This window comes from Bufo bufo, chromosome 8, assembly GCF_905171765.1.
Source record: "Bufo bufo chromosome 8, aBufBuf1.1, whole genome shotgun sequence".
Lineage (NCBI taxonomy): Eukaryota > Metazoa > Chordata > Amphibia > Anura > Bufonidae > Bufo > Bufo bufo.
The window spans coordinates 15,321,340-15,339,597 of NC_053396.1; the positions used below are offsets into that span (position 1 = coordinate 15,321,340).

The window sequence follows — 18,258 nt, forward strand, 5'->3', positions numbered from 1 at the left end:
AGAATAAACTTCCTGACTCAGACCAAGAGCCGACTCAGCGAGTGAATCCAAGCATCCGCGCATGCGTATTGCGCAACCTAAGCTTCGGTTCACTTGCTTCTTGTCAGCTCAGCGAATGAACTGAATCAAATGAACCGATTCATGTGAAAGATCCGAACTTCCCATCTCTAGTTTACTCGCAGTAAACCTTTCCGGCAACCTGTAGCAGTGTCCCCTTCTCGGCGCGTGCGCACAGTGCAAGAAGGAGCCGATGCCAGCAGTCCGCAACGGCGCATCAGGCTGAGCCTGTGCGCACGCGCAGGATCTCAAAGCGGGAAGAAGAGGGAGAGGCAGCACTGAGGAGTAGAAGGCGGCGCTGGGCACGAACGGCGATGCGTGCGGCCGGGCACCATGCATCCACAGACCTCCCCTGCTTGGGCACCTTAATCCAGTGATTGAGAGGTTAGTAAAACCTGTTTTTCCGCAGAATAAAGCCACAAATGGCTTTTATAAGGCCACCTTAGAAATCAGAATGCTACCTGGACATGAGCAGATGTTTAGCTCACAGGGCTTATAGGTGGTGAAAGAATCCCTTTAATCATATACATAAATATGATAATTTGGGGCAGGGTAATGAGCCCCGTCCTCCATACCATAGAGCACAGTGTGCAGATACTGCATATGTTTGGAAAATGCAATAAAAAGTTTGTGAAAGAAAAAAAAAGAAAACCTCCCTGAAATGAGTTTTTGCAGGTTGGGATGTCTGCATCTATGTCAATAGAGAGCATTTTTTGAATGATGTTTTCAGTCGCTAAGAAGTAGTCTATGCGTGACCAAGAGTTATGTGTGCTACATCAGGAGAGCAAGTGCCATGGTTGTGTGTCATGAACTGTGCAGAAATCCTATCATCTCTTCCCCTATGCAGAATGAGGGCTGTAAGTGTGTCCGCCATCACCTGCGGAGACTCTGCCCGGAAACAACAGATTAACAGCTGCACTTAAGGGTGTTTACCTGTAAAGCCTTATAAGGGCGATGGAATGTGATGATGTCATGTGACCTGAGATGAGAAAGGGGGGATTCGAAACTGCTGTTATCCCTCACATCTTGGCGAGGGGGGTATGAAAACTGTTGTTTTACCTCAATAAATCAGTTTATGTTCTGAGTTCACATGAACCAGAGGTGTGTGGTGTCTTCTCTGAGGAAAAGGGGACATTAGGATCGCATGGCTCTGGAAGTCCGAATGGCGTGATCTTGGGACAGTACGGAGCCACTCATTTGGGATATAAGGGCCCCGTTACAATGTGTTGTTGAGAAATGGGTGGATTCTCTCCCCTCTGGGTGTAACAGTCGCCGTGCGTCAAGTAGAGCTGTTTCTGAGGTAGCTCTATCTCTATGCCTGGGTATTATTTGTATTTGACGATTCTCCTCATGGATCATCATCACCTTATTCATATCGCCTGCAACTATTTGGTGAGGTACAGGGTCTTTAAGTAGCCCATTTCTCAGATGCTTGAAAAATTCACAATTGGTGTCGTTTGGGCCAACATTGGCACCCTGGCCACGCTTCACCTTCTGCCCACAGATTCTACAAATGGCCATGTTCACCTCCTCCGGCGGCTTAACAAAAAACTGCCACACCGCCAAGTACGTGATTTTACCAACGCACTGACTGACTTCTACTGCCGCTGCTTCCGTGAACCCCTGCACCACTACTTCCCGGGCAGGTAGGCTCCAGCGAAGAGGGTGGTCTACCGAAGGAAGTGGCGGATCTCTCCTCTAGTAGCTCGTCCTCGCTGTATAGTGGAGCTGAGCCCACAGCATATAATACTTCTCTGGCTGAGGGAACAGAAAAGGACAGAGGCAGGTTGAGGACAGGGCCTGCTCCCGGGCCATGCCAACTAAGCGTCGTGTCAGAGGAACCCACCGACTCTTGGCTGAGGGTGTCTGATGTCACTTGGGACAAAGTGGAAGACAGAGTTAACCATTCAATAACCGGTGGGTTGCTGGCCAAGACACGACCGCTGGATGACACCGGGAGTTTAGGCCTCTCGCTGCGACTCCTGCTGCCACAGCCCCTTACTCTGCTGCGACCTCTGCCTGCGCCAGAAACATTTAGGCCTCTGCCACTCCCCTGTGCAGGGCCTGGCACTTCTCTGTCTGACGTACTGTTAGATCAAATAAATAAATAAAAAGGAAATTAAATCACTCCAAAAAAGGCAGTCATTTTCTCACTTCACCACACAACGGCTAATAAGCCCTTTTTTCACACTAATACAAGCCAAAAAATGCTTTAGAACATAGAACTGCACCGCACAAGGGAAAATAATGGCTGTATCACTCAGCACCTGCACCCCAATAACAAGACCGGTTTGCTGGAATTACAGAGCTGTATAATGGCAATTTGGATCCCCAGTCAGTGCAGCAAGGTGTAATAGGATTGTTCCCATTACCCAGGCTGTAACCTCCCCTACTGAACCCTGTTCTGCTTCAATATTGTGGAATGATGCCTCCCTATCATTTTCCTGAATTTCTATACAGCAAAATAAAAGTTTTCAAGTCTTTCCTAGCACTGTCCCTAGCGCCTGCTGATGTCTCTCCCTGCACTAAGTGCACTGGAAAATAGCAGAATCCACGATAGCTGAGGCTATTTATAGGGCTGTGACATCACAGGGGCTGATTGGCTGCACGCATGGCATTGTGGGTGATCCCTCGTTCCCAGAGTTCTTTGCTCCATGTCTTCACACGTGCAGCAGCCATAATGTGATTTATTACCACGAAGCGTGAGGAAATTCGGATTCGGTGCGAATCGACTTCGTCAATTTCGATTCGCTCATCTCTAGTGATAAATGTATAATCACTGAGGGGTCCGACTGAGTCCCCCATGTGAGTAAAGTCATAGTATGAATGCATGTCCACCGCTCCCTTCACTGTCTACGGGACCGCTGAGTACAGCAGTAACATCTCATTTCAGGAACCCTTGTAACAAATGGGGGATTGCCCAAAGCGGAAAACCCAAGAAGATTAAAGTCTGAAGAAGACTGAAAGCACTGCCATGTCTGCAGTTTAGCGCTAGCAGGATGCACTACATGTGCAAGCATGCATCCTGGATATAAACTGATAGAAGATTGACTCAGCCCATGATCGCTCTCCTTGCTGTCACGAGTAGAAAGAGGAACTCCGAGGTATAACCCAGAACCTGCTTACTGACAGTTTCCACTCCAGTCGTATGTTTTACAGCTCTGTACATTGGGCTAAAGATGTACAAAATGTGCACATACACCCATTTCCCCCCCCCCCCCCCCCCCCCTGGTACGAATGTTTACAGCTATCCCTTTCATACCAAAATTGAGTTTTCTTTATTTATTTTTTTAAAAAAATATTAAAATTTCGGTTCCAGAATGGTGTGGCTTGCACAGTCTTTTTCCTGGCAATACCACCGAAAAAACAAAACTTCAACAACACCGCCTCAGTCATAGGTTAGAGGAAAAAAAGATCTCACTTGAAGACGCAGGAACATAGCTACAGGCAAATAGCCCCCCCGACTACCCACGTCCCCACCCCTAAATCTCATACCTACCAGACAACGACTCCTCGCCATTCAGCCCCAGCCAGGGCTCAATAAACCCTTCCGGTATCAAGGAAAACCCATCAGTTTTAACCATTTTTATATCTTTGTTACTTGTTTTAGACCCTGGGTGTAATGTGCATGCATTGCTTCTTATAGCTTTCATGCTGCACTGTAAAGCATCATGGGCTTTGCCAGAATGCACCTAAGTGTAGACTCTTAAAGGGGTTATCAGAAATGATGATATCCTCAGGATGAGTCATCAATATCTGATCGGTTGGGGTCCGATTCCAGGCAAGAGACCGGTGACGTCACGTTCATCAGTCACATGGTCTAGCCCCAGCTCAGACCGAGCTGCAGTACTAAGCACAGCCACTATGCAATAGATGGCGCTGTGTTTGGTTAGCTGCGAGCAATTGATCGGCGAGGGTGTCAGGAGTCAGACCCCCGTCGATTTGATATTGATGACTAACGGTGCATTCACACGAACGACTGTATGTATTTTGCGGTCCGCAAAAAAAATTACGATGACATCTGTGTGATGGACGCGTTTCATCCGTTTTTTTTTTTTTGCAAATCCATTGTAACAATGCTTATACTTTTCTGCGGGACTACGGTACGGACCTACGGGTCCGCATGCCATCCGCAAAAAATGCGGACTAAACATATGGTCGTGTGAATGGGGTCTTAGGGTGCAAGTAACAAGTAAATATAAGGCTCTGATTGTGGAACTACAAATCCCAAGATGTACACTTGCTTGGCTGTTCTCAGAACTCCATAGAAATGAATGGAGCATGCTGGGAGTCGTAGTTTTTCCACAGCTGGAGGTTAGCCATCACATGGTGACATTCTCACGAACCTTCCAGGTTATTTCGGTTTTGAATCTCACACCCCTACCTTAGGCCTCATGCACATGAACGTTGTTTGCTTCCGTGTCCGTTTCGGGTTTTTTTTGCGGATAGGATGCGGACCCATTCATTTCAATGGGTCCGCAAAAAATGCGTGTGCTATCCACATCAGTATGTCCGTTCCGTAGCCCCGCAAAAAAAAATAGAACATGTCCTATTCTTGTCCGTTTTAGGCATTGTTACAATAGATCCGCAAAAAAAACAAAAAACGGATGGCATGCGGTCCGCAAAACACATACGGTCGTGTGCATGTAGCCTTATTAGGAGCTGTAATATTGGTTGTCATCCAGCTTTCCCAGAAGCGGATATACTGTAGTTTACGGGTAAAATGCACACAATCGGGGGGGGCGTGGCTTGCCGCGGAAAGAGGAAGACGTCTCTCAGTGCAGCTCTCCTGAGAGTTTCTCAATCAAAGCCCATCTACGATCTTTCTGGGCTTGAAAGACCCTATTTCAGTCACCCTGGGGCTGTACCCTCAGCCACTTTCATTTTGAGACCTTCCTCGACTCACTCACCCGTCTATAGCCGGAGTTGCTGCTGAGGCCTGGTGGTGAGGTGAGGCCGCCGCCTATATTCGGCCCGGCGCGGCCGTTTCCTGGGTCTGGTCGCCCGCGGGAGACACATCTGTGCCAGCTCTGTGAAGGGGCAAGAGTCGCGCTGCTGCCGTGAGTTCCACGCGGCTCCGGGGAGCTTTGCCGGCTGGCGTGACATCGCGCCTGAAGCGGCCATTACCGTGAGGGCACCATCTTACTTTTACTGTGGCCTAGCAGTGTGGCGCATCCGCGGCCTGGATTTGCTTCTGCACGGCCGCCTACTGTCCGCACCACCGCCAGCCCAGAGATTCCATCAATATAAGCGCAGAGATAGTACCAGCGCTGCACCCCCGATGAACACTGTAAGCGGCCCCAGAAAGCTTCTGAAGCCGGCGTGACATCGCGACAGAAACATCAAGCAGGCGCCTTTTTTGGGGACTCGAACATCGCATCGCTCGGTGGCAAGATACCACTAACTGTCACCGGACCGCTAGCATTAAGGTACCCACCTTGCCCTCTAAACCCTGACCCACAGTGCGGCCCTAACACCCACCAGTTGGACTCCCGCTGTAGCACGCCGGGCTCCAGCTATCTCATTGCTTTGAGTGCAGAACTGCACTGGACCCTCTGGCTTCTCCTATAAGAGAGAATCATCAGTGGCACAATACTATTTCTACCTCTGGGCCCACAGAACCAACTTGAGTGCCAGCACTGAAAACCGCCAATTTAAAGGGACAGTAACCCTTTTTTGTCTCAGCAAGAATATGTTTTAAAAAAAGCTGGCTTTGGAGATTAGGCTCTATCTCCATTCATGTTCTGTTAATACAATGGTTCTTTAACCCTGAGATGATGCGGTGAGCACAATTCGCTTTAAGGGCAAGATCAAACGCACCTATGGTAAAAGTGGGCAGATATAGGGGAGTGGAACAGGACTCTCAGAAACAGGCAAAAGCTCCATCTCTTTCCCAATCAGATTTAGATCGTTTCATGATGAAGAAAAACACTGCGAACCAAGGGATCCCATCCTCTACCTCCAAAAGCAATCCTCAGAAACAACTAGCCACACGGCTTGATAGAGAGAGTGAGGAAGATGAACCTTTGGAGACAACCTCAGATCTACCTATTTCCAGATCCTTCATTTCAGAAGCTTTAACCAAAGCTTTAAACCCCGTTTTAGAAGAATTATCCGAAATAAAAAGAGAAATGAGACAAGTGGGCCAGAGAGTTGAAGCTTTAGAATCCACTCAAACGGCTGTTGCAGACTACACTAATAAAAACTCTGCCGCCCTCTCAGCTTATCAAAGCCACATAAATTACCTCTACGATTACATTGAGGATCAGGACAATAGAGGAAGAAGAAACAACATCCGCATCAGGGGAGTCCCAGAAACGGTTGCTAATGAGGCCATACCCAATGCAGTGAAAGAAATCTGCAAAGCTCTACTGGGTGAAGAATATCCCGACCCAATCATACTTGAAAGAGCCCACCGTGCCCTCCGTCCCAAACCCAAAATCGGTGATCCTCCCAGAGACATTATCTGCAAGCTGCTGAACTTTGCCCAGAAGGATCTCATTATGAAGAAGGCCAGAGAGAGCGAGGGAATTACATATGAAGACGCCCAAATCCTCCTCTTTCAAGATCTTGCACCTGCTACTCTAAACAAGAGAAGAGCCCTGCGGCCATTCACAGATCACCTAAGACACAGACGCATTGCCTTTAGATGGCTCTTCCCATTCGGAATGCTCATCACATGGAAGGAAAAGAAATTCATCCTAAGATCACCAAAAGACCTCCCAGATATTATGGAAGCATTGGAGATACAAGATGTGGACATTCCAGATTGGTCCGCCACAAGTGATGTATTCATACCACAGGACATCTTGCCTCCCACCACTTGGGAATTAGTCGGAGGTGGCAAATCCACTAAGTCCAAAAAAAAGCAGGGGAAACTAACCCCCAGACGCATTATTCCTGAAGAAGACTGAATGGACATTTCAAGGTTCACAGTGGTCTTGTCCTATTTATCTTGACCTTTCACTTTATAGCTGGAGTGATGGCGGGATTGCTAGCCGCACAGACCCCTAACGGTTGGAGTCTTTCACTGGTTGTGTAAATTCCATACTAGTCTCAGTCCCGGTGTGGACTGGTCTGGGCGGCTGGCGATCTTGGCTCATTACACCCAGTTTCCCTCCATGGAGATTTTCATATTATTCCTTTTATGTTCTTATGGGCTGCTTAGCATAACTGCTTTTATTTTAGTAGTATTCACAGCACCTCTCACCTCACCATCTCACTTATATGTTTACTGTTTAATGCCTCATTTGCTGTCCCTGTACTGTTTTCGGGGTAAAGTACTTCTATGCTGGAATAGAAGTACGGACCTGAACTGGTCCTTCATTGGGAAAATGAATTCCCAAGTTTCCTCTTTCAGCAGAGGTTCGTTCATACTAAGTTTATTCTATGTTCTGACGTTGTCTCCTTTACCTTCTAGCTCCTTCCCATCCCCCCTCAAAGGCATTTCATCTGCATTATGGTCACCACCAACCTCCATACCAGACTACAGATATGGAGTCGAACCAGGCATCCGTTGGCATCTTCTCCCCACCCCCTTACAAAACTGCTTCCTTGGCGCCTTAACCTCCACCACCATCTCCACTGAGCATAGGAAACGGAGTTGTACCAGGCATCCGTCGATACGTAAGTTCCCCCCTTGCTCTCCCCAAATATCATCATGGCTGACATTCATATAGCATCATACAATGTTAAAGGGCTTAAAGACCCATGTAAGAGAGGTCAGATCCTACACTATTTACACAAGGAAAAATCCAAAATTATAATGCTACAGGAGACGCATTTTAAAAATAATAAGATCCCAAATCTCTCCAGGTCATATTACAACCAATGGTTTCATAGTTCCTCCCCACACTCGAACAGACTGGGTACTAGCATAGGCTTTCATAAACAACTAGATTTTAGCATGACCGACACACTAACGGACCCGAACGGCCGCTTTATCTTAGTAAAAGGTACCATTAACTCCCAATTATATACCTTTGCAAATTTTTATGCACCCAATGAGGCCCAGAAAAGCTGGTTTGAAGAGACGTGGCAAAAATTTGAAGACTTCAGGGAAGGCATAGTATTCCTAGCTGGGGATTTTAACGTCGCCCTCAATCCTCTGCTTGATACCTCATCAGGAAAATCCTCTGTACCTTATAAAACCCTCAACTGTATACAGAAACTTATACATGGAAGTAACCTTATAGATGTTTGGAGAGCGAACAACCCTAAAGAAAAAGATTACACCTTTTTCTCGGCCCCTCATAACTCCTACCACAGGATTGATTATATCCTAGTGCCTTTATCACAAATACACCTGTGTACCCAAACGCATATTGGCAACATAGTTCACTCTGATCATGCCCCAATCTTCATTACCTGGAAACTATCTGATACCCGTCCTAAAACTTTTGTTTGGAGGCTAAATGAGACCTTATTAGATGACACACGAGTCATTGAAAAGATAAAGGGAAAGTTGTCAGAGTACTTTAAGGTGAATGCGACAGATGAAGTATCCCCGCATGTAATCTGGGAAGCACATAAAGCCGTAATTAGGGGAGAATTTATCTCCACAGCTTCACATATTAATAGGCTAAGACGCGCCAAAATCGCTGAGCTCTATGATAAATTATCTGAGTTAGAAACTGCTCACAAACGGTCCCGCTCTGAACATCACCTAATAGAACTGGCAGCAACTAGAGACGAATTGAAAGGACTCCTGAACAAACAATCAGCTAAACTTTATTTGGCCCTAAAACAAAAGTTCTTCGCCCATGGTAATAAACCTACCAAATTTATGTTAGCCCTAATAAGACAACGTAAAAGGAAATCCAGGATAGCGTCTATCCGAAATGAGAGAAAGGAACTAGTGGAAGATGATTTGGAAATAGCAAACGCCTTCCATGATTTTTATTCGGCGCTTTATAACATAGATAATTCAGATTCCGAAGACACCCGCCTAGAGAAGGCAGCCCGAACCGCTACCTTTTTGGACAGCCTTTCACTTCCTTCTTTGTCCCCTACGCAGGCCTCTGAGCTATGCACTCCAACTTCTCCCTCGGAGATTTCAGCCACCTTAAAACAAATGGCAAAAGGTAAGGCCCCAGGTCCGGACGGCCTCCCTTTGTTATATTACACCTCCTTTAAGGACACGCTAATGCCACACTTACTCAACTCATTTAATACTGCCCTCTCAGGTAAGGCGTTTTTGCCGCAAGCGGTGAATGCCCATGTCACCCTAATCCCGAAGCCACAGAAGGACCCCAGCCTTTGCTCTAGCTATCGACCCATTTCTTTGTTGAATCTGGACATAAAGATTTACGCAAGAATCCTAGCTAACAGGATTAAACCATTACTACAAGATCTGGTGCATCCAGACCAAACTGGGTTTGTACCCAACCGAGAAAGTAAAGACAGTACTTACAAAGTACTCAACACCATAGCCTTGGCGAAGAGATCAGGGACCCCCTTAGTGGTTCTGGGAACAGACGCAGAGAAAGCTTTTGATCGGGTGGCATGGGCATTCATTAAAAACGTCCTGACCAAGTTTGGTTTTCCCGAATGTTTTATCTCCGCAATTTTCTCAATGTACGGCGCACCTAGTGCAAACTTAAAGATAAATGACACTCTTTCTCACCCGTTTCAAATAAATAATGGGACCAGACAGGGATGCCCTCTCTCTCCAATTCTATTTATTCTCACAATAGAACCACTTTTACAGTTCATCAGACAATCAAAAGAAATAAAGGGGTTAGTATGTGGAGACTTAGAGATTAAACAAGCGGCCTATGCCGATGACCTTTTGCTACTAGTATCTAATCCCATACGAGCATTTCCGGCTATCATTAACGTTTTCACAGAATTTGGCTTCATTGCAAACTTTAAGATAAACCTCCCGAAGTCCGAGGCTATGAACATAAACCTCCCGCACAATCTCTTAAAAAAGCTTAAAACAAATTCCCCCTTTGAATGGTCACAATCCCATGTAAAATTTCTGGGCATAAACATAACACCTGACCTAGCTAAATTATATGATGCCAACTTTCCGCCTTTGCTCAAAACAATTCCTGACACTTTAAATTCATGGTCTCCCTCTTTCATTTCCTGGCTAGGTAGGCGCAATATTTTTAACTCCCTTATAGTACCTAAAGTCACCTACTTACTGCAAGTTCTACCGATAAAACTACCCAGTAGTTTTTTCAATTCCTTTAGAAGAATCTGTTCTTCCTACATTTGGGGTAACAAGAAACCTAGAATTTCGAACAAGATTTTATTGCTACCTTTTGTTAAAGGAGGGATAGGTTTCCCTTCCATCACAAGATACCACAGAGCGGTTCATATAAATAGGATCATTGATCTACTGAGACAGCCTAAACACAAGCTCTGGATCCCACTAGAGGAGAAACTGATAGGTCTCCCGATCAGGCCTCTATTGATGTCTGATACTAGTAGAGTTATGTCCCGGAGCGTGAATAGCCCATTTATTTCAACCACTCTGTCAATCTGGAACGCCCCAGAGGTAAGAAGAAGTTGTATGTCCTTCCCTTCCCCCCTCATGACCATTAGGGATTGCCTCAGCCGAAATACGGATTGCTTTAAAATTCTGCCTACACAAATACGAGACTCAACACTCCCTATTGAGGAACTCTTAGACAGTGATGGCACCTTCCTAAATGTTACAAATGTAATAAAGAAATTCCAGTTACCCAATCTAAATCAGATACAATATGCTTGTCTGAAAAACTCTATGAGCCCCACCATTAAGAAAATAAGATCAGACGCATCACTATCATGGTTCGAAAAACTAGTCTCACAAACTCGCTATCCTACTAAAATAATTTCCACTGTCTCTAAGAACCTGCTATTACTAGAATCCCCCCCCTCCTTATATTTCCTAAAGGAATGGGAAAGGGACTTAAATGTAAAATTCTCAGCAGAAGATAACAAGATATTGTTGAACGCACCCAGACTGTCTTCAAGATGTGTCACAATACAAGAAAATGCATATAAAGTACTCACCAGGTGGTACTTAACCCCTGTAAGACTGAGCCTGATGTATAGCAGTTCTTCTGACAGGTGCTGGAGATGTTTGGTAGAGAAAGGATCCTTCCTACACATATGGTGGACATGCCCATATATTCAGACATATTGGGATAAAATCTTTAAGTTAATTAGAGTCATACTGGGACTAAGTATAGTCTCTCTCCCGACTTGCCCTAAGACTGCCCTTCTGTCCCTTTTAACGCATCCCTTAGATAACCCAAAAAAAGCACTTCTGAGCATCCTACTGGCCGCAGCCAGACTTCTAATCGCTCATAACTGGAAGTCAACTCATACACCGTCAATATCACAGTGGAAAAGTAAAGTAGAAGCTTTAGCTAGACTAGAGGAGTTGTCACACTGGGAAACACGCTCGCATCATAAATACCTGAAAATCTGGTCTCCCTGGAGAGATCATACTGATTACATCACCACTCAACAGATTACTGAACTTGATACTCCCTCTCTGTAGTCCCCGCTCATGAGGTTCCACCTCACAATTACCCTAAGCTCAGTGCGTTACCTTTGGTGGGATGCTTGACACCAACTTCTCACGCAATGTCGACGAGATGCCTGGTCACTCCAGATAGCTCACGGATTACTGGTTTTATACTATAACCCGCAGGTTTAGTCTTCCGCCTTCATATCGGTGGTAAATGAAGGCCAACCCGCCACGTCCCCCCCCCCCCTTCCCCCCCCCTTCCTACTTGATTGTTCAGTTTTTTCTTTTTCTCCCAATTTCATTTATAGTTTCCTTTTGATTATTCTCTTCCTTTCTGGTTTTTCTTCACTTGATATTATTATTCTTATTGTCAGAAGCCTACGTACTGTCCGCTCGGCTCCTTGCACCATCCGGGCAAGGGCTTTCTTTGAAATAAAAAGGGATCTTGGTCTCGCGCGTCCCAGTTCAGGAAAGACTGTTTGAAATAGCCTTGATTTATTGGACGAAGTGAGGCCAGCAGAGCAGGTTGTAATGGTTAACTTATCAATAATGAATGTTTTATGCAATTTAGTATGCTCTACCTGCCTTAGTCGGCCAGGCTGTGTTCTAATGTATCAAATTGTACCCTTGTCCAATTGCTGTAAACCTTCTGTGCGGACTTACTAGTATACCTTTGCAGAATTTGCCTGTCTGCAATATTGTTTGTTCACCCCCATTTCTGTGATAAAATCAATAAAAAGATTTTAAAAAGAAAGAAAATGCACACAATCAGGATTGCGTGCGGATTTTCTGCGCAGATTTGCGTAGGTCATGTGCATTGTATTCTATGAGAATTTGAAATTCTCACGCACACGATGCAGATTTTTTCCGCGCGGATTTTAAAATCTGCAGCTTGTCAATTTATTTTATTTTTCCTGACTGGATTTTCTTCATTTACTTCAATAGGGAGAAAAAAATCTGCATGCAGAAAATCCGCGGATTTCCCTGCGAACACCTGCGGATTCTCACATAATCCTGGACGTGTGCATGAGCCCTTAAGGTTTTATTTTCTAAAGGAGTTGTCCTATTACAAAGGCTTATCCCCCTATGCACAGAATAGAGAATAAGTGCCTGATGGGTGGGGGTCCGACCACTGATGTAGAAATCGGGGGTCCTGTGTTCCAGTCTTTGAATGGTGTGACAATCATACAAGCCCGCTGATGCTCCATGAAACTCTATTGAACTGCCACATGTTATGCCCAGAACACAAGCATGAGGGGTATGGTTGGCAAGGAAAGAGTTAACCACCCTGTTCCTCCCCTTTTGGTAGGAGTGGTCTGGTCCTACTTCCTGCTTGGAGGCGGAGTTACTGTTTAGACAGAGAAGATGGTGAAATGACTACTCCAGAACCAAAACTAATTTCATCACCCTGCTGCAGGTGAGGGGCTACAGCTCAGACACCCATCACCTAGACAACAGACTTACTCCAAGCCTGTATTACACAGTGGACACCTATACCCACATGAGAGAGGCATCGGCAAGACGCCACATCTGACGTGGCATTAAACTGCCACTTATCCAGCCACCACACCTCATCATCTGGTGACAGAAATTGCACTTTGTAGTAGTATCACGAGTAAAGAGAGACTTTTATACTTTTACTTCTGGCCTGAATTACCTTTCCAGTGCACTGTTCCCCAGGAAGCAATGGCCTGAGGGCGTACATCGTGACACAATATCTCATCAGGGCCACTACCACTCCCATCCTCTGCACAGGCTCACCAGGGGCTCGCTGCAAAAGCAGCATAGATCAGTATGATGCAGTGAGTTCGGTTCAGATAAGCCATGGTCAGTCTGGAAAGTGCGACCATCGCACGGACCATTTTTGCTGGACCACATAAGGCTGTGTGAAAGCAGCCTTAGGCCTTGTCCACATTTCCGTGTCAGTGTCACGTCCGTAAAACAAAGAGTTTGTGTATCATCCATGAAGATGTCCGTGTGTCCGTTAATTCCCTCCATGTGTCATCCTCAAGTCACGGATGTCGCTCAGCTGAAAATTAATTTCAAGAGCATTTTCTATCTGTCTTCCGTGAAAAACGGACGCACCGCGGATGCCATCCGTTATTCATGAACTCAGACTTCAATGGGCGTGCTTGGTCCGCATTACAGATCAAAGTAGTGCGTGTCTCCGTGATTTTTTTTAGTCAGTAAAAAAATACTGAACAGACATATTTAAAGCAATGGGTACGTGCGCTGCCCGTAAAAAAAAAAACGGAAGTCGAACAGGGGTCAGTCGAACTGGGTGTAAAAACGTGGCCGAAGACTGGGGCAGAGAGAACAATGTGGAAATTCGTTGGGGCCATAAACGTTATAGCAGTAGATTTCGTTAGAATGCTTTGCCTTGGGCCAGGTATGTGTGTTCGGTATGTAGTAATAATACCGTACACCCTGTAGTATTACCAGCGCGCACATAACATATTAATGTAACTGCACCGAGGTTAACGACGCGTGACCCAGATCTGGCTGCTGGATAAGTCACCAATCATTACAGACTGAAAAGGGGAACAAAGCTGTGAAGGTCGGCATCAATCAATGGATTAAAAAACCGCCACACAGTAAGCGGGGCCTCCAGCCATATAAGCAGAGACCTCCTATAGTACAAAGCCTGAGCTCTGCTGTGTATGGAGCAGTAATAGGTCACCCGTAGACATATATGGGGACTAGCGTTGAGCGAATCAATTGTGATCCGAATTTCAGGGAAAATTCTATTCGCCGCAAAGCCAATATGGGGAAGCAGCCGAATGGAATTTTTCAATACTTTGCTCCTCTCTGATGGGGACGTTACTGTACCTCTGTGTGTGTCCGACCTGTACAAATCTGAATCCATTATAGTTTTAGAGCTGCCACACAAACTGCCATACCTATGTGCCATGTGCATGAGGCAGCGGAGTCACAAATCCATTCGCAAAGCTTATGTGGCAGTTAAACTGACAGATAAATCAATAGTAAAATATATAATTCATGTACATATCAGGGGATCCCCAGGGAGGATATTAAAAGGGTTGTTTCAAATACAGCGTTCATGACCTCAATAGGACATCTGAAAGCAACGTAATTATTCGGTGTGCCTAGACAGCAGAGTGATCAGTGAAAAACTACAGCTTTACAGACCCTGCTGCAGGTGAGGGACTCCGACTCAGACACCCATCACCTAGACCTCTTTCAGGCCAGTCAAACACCAAGCCTGTATCACATGATGTTGTAAGTGCCATTTAATTGCCACTTCTGCTAGATCTTCCTCAGGCTAGCAGCTCAGGGGCGTGTCCTCTCAAGGAGTCTTGTCTTTCTGCTGCAGCTCTCTCCCTATAACAGTTCAAGGAGTATTCCCTTTCTGCTGTAACCCTCTCATTATCACAGCCCTGGAGGTGTCTTTTCTGCTGCAGCTCTCTCATTATGACAGCTCAGGAGGTGTGTCCTTTCTGCTGCAGCTCTCTCATTATGACAGCTCAGGATGCATTTCCTTTCTGCTGCAGCTCTCTCATTATGACAGCTCAGGAGGTGTGTCCTTTCTGCTGCAGCTATCATTATGACAGCTCAGGAGGTGTGTCCTTTCTGCTGCAGCTCTCTCATTATGACAGCTCAGGAGGCATTTCCTTTCTGATGCAGCTCTCTCATTATGACAGCTCAGGAGGTGTGTCCTTTCTGCTGCAGCTCTCTCATTATGACAGCTCAGGAGGCATTTCCTTTCTGATGCAGCTCTCTCATTATGACAGCTCAGGAGGTGTGTCCTTTCTGCTGCAGCTATCTCATTATGACAGCTCAGGAGGCGTTTCCTTTCTGCTGCAGCTCTCTCATTATGACAGCTCAGGAGGCGTGTCCTTTCTGCTACAGCTCTCTCATTATGACAGCTCAAGAGGCGTGTCCTTTCTGCTACAGCTCTCTCATTATGACAGCTCAGGAGGTGTGTCCTTTCTGCTGCAGCTCTCTCATTATGACAGCTCAGGAGGCATTTCCTTTCTGCTGCAGCTCTCTCATTATGACAGCTCAGGAGGTGTGTCCTTTCTGCTGCAGCTCTCTCATTATGACAGCTCAGGAGGTGTGTCCTTTCTGCTGCAGCTCTCATTATGACAGCTCAGGAGGCATTTCCTTTCTGCTGCAGCTCTCTCATTATGACAGCTCAGGAGGTGTGTCCTTTCTGCTGCAGCTATCTCATTATGACAGCTCAGGAGGCGTTTCCTTTCTGCTGCAGCTCTCTCATTATGACAGCTCAGGAGGCGTGTCCTTTCTGCTACAGCTCTCTCATTATGACAGCTCAGGAGGCGTGTCCTTTCTGCTACAGCTCTCTCATTATGACAGCTCAGGAGGTGTGTCCTTTCTGCTGCAGCTATCATTATGACAGCTCAGGAGGTGTGTCCTTTCTGCTGCAGCTCTCTCATTATGACAGCTCAGGAGGTGTGTCCTTTCTGCTGCAGCTATCTCATTATGACAGCTCAGGAGGCGTTTCCTTTCTGCTGCAGCTCTCTCATTATGACAGCTCAGGAGGCGTGTCCTTTCTGCTACAGCTCTCTCATTATGACAGCTCAGGAGGCGTGTCCTTTCTGCTACAGCTCTCTCATTATGACAGCTCAGGAGGTGTGTCCTTTCTGCTGCAGCTCTCTCCTTGTAACTTTCATGGCTTCTAACAGCAGTCGGGGGATGGAATTGAGCATAGGCGACCACCTCAGTAGGTAGATATGCAAATTACTATACAGATTAAACACCAGGGGGCGTCATTGCAAATTGAATATCTCACAACTGGAGCATTTTTGTAAAAGACAGTAAATTACAAAAGTAACTAGTTTTTCATGCCGAGTTATATTAATATAGCACTTAATGGTGGCACAATTCCAATAAGGGACAAAACCCAGACCTTGATCTCAGGCATTTTATACAGGAAATTCAGTTATTGTGGAACGCAAATGGATAGGCGCAGACTATTGAAAATTTGGGATTAATGGATGGTCATATAAATCAGCTCTCCTCTAGAAGGAAGAGAAACCTCCAAAAAATGTTGGGGTTCTTTCCCTTTGGTCAAGTATTGAACATGTACGGTGATGTCCTAACAGTCCCCTGGGGGAAAAAAGGCTCAGGCAGGTTGGATTTTAACATGCCCGATCTTTGTGTTCTGGTGGGAGATAAGCTGCTGTCAGAGCCATGTGGCGGTGGCTTAGTCCGCAGGGGTCTCAAAACCTCAGGGGGGCCCTCTGCCACACAGCAGTAATAGGTGGTTGAGGGGCCCATTGCAGGTTTTGCATTAGGGCAGAGATGCTCAACCTGCGGCCCCCCAGCTGTTGTAAAATTATAACTCCCACCATGCCCTGCTGTAGGCTGTCTGGGCATGCTGGGAGGACCGCAGGTTGGGCATCATCCCCGTATTAGGGCCCTGAAGCTTCAAATTGCACCTCTGAAAACAAGTGCAGGACTACAGTATAAGGCCCCATTTTTGATCCGCATTTTTTGTGATTTGGAGACGGACCCATTCACTTCCATGGGGCTGTAAAAGATGGAGACGGCCCACCGCGTGCTGCACGCCTCCGCATATGTCCGTTCCGCAGTCCCACACACAAGATAGAACATAATCAAAAGGAAATGAGTGGGCACTCCTATATCTGGACACACACAGATTCAATATAGCATCACTAAATTAATTTATTATGTAGATGCATGTATCAAAGGTAACCGGAGATATAGAAATATAAAATATATAATATGAATAGATATCCGTACAGATATCTTCAAATATAATAAAACAAATATCTCAAGGAGACAACGTCATATGTAAGATTAGCAGTACTGCGAATATTCAAAAGAAATATAATAAAATATCTATATCAGTTTAAAACGTATAAAGTAGCTGCTGGGATACAGGTTTTAAAATCCAAGTAGAGTTCATTCCAATCTCAGGCAGAAGTAAGTGAATGAATCATCCTATATTGCAATACACAGATTTGAAAATGTGTCTGAAAAAATATAAAATTCAAAACTGTGAACTGTAGGTAAAGAAATCCGAGTCTGTGTGGAGTCTATATAATAATGTGAATAAATATGCAAAAAGATGGTGGGCGTGCAACAAAAATAGAAGTTGTAAACTTTAAAGTGCAAACGTGCTCACAAAGAGAAAAAATTAATAAAAAATATATATATAAAGAAAAAATATTTGGTCAAAGTGATGAATCATATATTGCCCACAGTCTGAGGGAACTCTGCAATAGTAATAGACAGATCGCTAAGGCTACTTTCACACTTGCGGCAGGACGGATCCGACATGCTGTTCACCCTGTCGAATCCGTCCTGCCGCTACTTCGCCGTGCCGCCGCTCCGTCCCCATTGACTATAATGGGGACGGGGTGGAGCTCCGGCGCAGCACAGAGAAAGCTGCCCGACTAAAAAGTCGGACGTGCAGGACTTTTTAGTCCGGCGGCTTTCGCTGTGCTGCGCCGGAACTCCGCCCCGTCCCCATTATAGTCAATGAGGACGGAGCAGCGGTCCGGCAGCACGGCGAAGTAGCGGCAGGACGGATCCGACAGGGTGAACAGCATGTCGGATCCGTCCTGCCGCAAGTGTGAAAGTAGCCTAAGATATATATCTGGTAGTTCTCCACGGAATGTAGCTTGTTATTGTTACTTCATATTCATATACAATGTTGCAGTCTGGGACATTCAATACACAGTGTGATCGAAAAAAAGTTCCGTATTAAACAGTGCTGTTTGTCA

General features: G+C 45.8%; 1 protein-coding gene across 3 annotated transcripts in view; it reads right to left on the bottom strand.

Moving 5' to 3' along the window:
• Window positions 1-18,258, bottom strand: part of LOC121009389 (beta-1,4-galactosyltransferase galt-1-like) — a 95,393-nt gene that overhangs the window by 53,406 nt on the left and 23,729 nt on the right. The window lies entirely within an intron of this gene.